Below are 1,856 nucleotides of genomic sequence, written 5' to 3' on the forward strand. Positions count from 1 at the left end.
CCAGGAACACTCCTCCTTTGCCCTTCAAAGGACCAACTAATCCTACTTTGGACCTCAGGGAGGATCCCTGTCCTTCAGGAGCCCTACATTGTCTGGCCCGATGAGGTCACATGCACTTTTGTCCACCTATGATGTCTGCTGTCTCCTAGGCTGCGAGCTCCTTGAGGGCAGGCTCTGAGGCTTGTATCCTCAGTGCTTGGCACAAAGTAGGAACTTAGTAAATATTTATGGTTGGATGAATGAATGAAGTGGGTAAGTGCTATGCAGCCATCCATCCATTCATTCATTCAAATACCACAGTAGAGCTGGGTTCAGGAAACCAATGGGTCAGAAAAGACCTCTCAGAGAAGGTGATGCCGAAACTGGATCTCATGTGATAGGTCAAGGGTGAAGGATATTCCAGGCAGGGCCTCTGAGGAAAGGCAGAGAGGCATGAAACAGCCAGGAGTGGAGTTTGAACCCAGCTGTCCCTGAAGCCCTTTCTGGTTAGCCCACATGGGCAGTGCACTGTCAGCATCTGGCTTCTTGAACTTCCTCTTTCTTCCAGACGCTCCTGCTGTGGGCTGGAGTCACATGTCTGTGTCTGACTGCTCCTGAACTCTCACTCAAATCCAGATGTCAGTTAACCTCTGTCATGGATTTTCGGTGGAACCCCAGGGTAAGTTATTTCCCTTCCCTGACTTGGTTCCTCTTCTGCTAAGTGAGGCAAATCATGGTACCCACTTTGCAGGGTCATTCTGGGGGAACTGTGTAACATAGCAGTTGAGGTTATGTTCTCTGGTATTAGAACAGATCTAGGTTGTACTTTCAATTGCCCCTCTCTAGTATGTGACCTGAGCCACGTTTTATTCATTCGTTCATTCGGTAATTATTTCACTAAGTGCTGGCCATCTTCTATGTATCAGGCAATTAGAGGGCAATGAGGGAAAAAAAGACAAAATTCCTGTTCTTAGGGAGCTCACATTCTATTTTTTTGTTTCTTTTTTTTAGGGATGAGGTCTCACTTTGTCACCCAGGCTGGAGTGCAGAGGCCTGATCATAGCTCACTATAGCCTTGAACTTTTGGGCTCAAGTGATCCTCCTGCCTCAGGCCCCTGGGCCTACTGATGAGTGCCACCATGCTGGCTGATTTTTTTATTTTTTAAACATTTTTTGACTAGCTGGGCATGGTAGTTCACGTCTGTAATCCCAGCACTTGGGAGGCCAAGGCAGGTGGATTGCCTGAGCTCATACTTGGAGGGCTTGCTGTGTTGCCCAGGCTTGTCTTGAATTTCTGCCCTTAAGTGATCCTCCCACCTCAGCCTCCCAAGTAGTTGGAATTGCAGCAGAGAACCACCAGGCCCAGATGGGAGCTCACATTCTAATGGGGAGGATAGAAACCAAACATATACTGCGATGTCAGGGAGGCTGACAATTGAGCCGGGCACTGACTGGAAGGGTGGCAGGGTGCCGTATCAAAATAGGATGGTCTGGGGCGGCGCCTGTGGCTCAAAAGAGTAGGGCGCCAGCCTCATATGCCAGAGGTGGCAGGTTCAAGCCCAGCCCCGCCAAAAACTGCAAAAAGAAAAAAAGGATGGTCTGAGGAAGTGACATTTGGACAGAAATCCAGGGGAAGTGAGAGAGTGAGAAGTGGAGGAAAAACAATAAGATCAAAGGCCCTGAGGTGGGAGCAGGCAGGGGTCGTTCTGGAAGAGGAGACCAGAAAGAGGGGACAGGAAACAGACTGAGTGAAGGAGCAAGTGGTGAGCAAGAGCGCAGCAAGGTGGAGCCTGCTCACATGTGACTCTAGAGACCATTGTCTGGCTTCAGCTTTTACTCTAAGTTTATCAGAAATTTGGAGATTTTTTTTTTTTTTT

This window comes from Otolemur garnettii, unplaced genomic scaffold (assembly GCF_000181295.1).
Source record: "Otolemur garnettii isolate 467f Iridium unplaced genomic scaffold, OtoGar3 scaffold00184, whole genome shotgun sequence".
In the NCBI taxonomy this organism is placed as follows: Eukaryota; Metazoa; Chordata; class Mammalia; order Primates; family Galagidae; genus Otolemur; species Otolemur garnettii.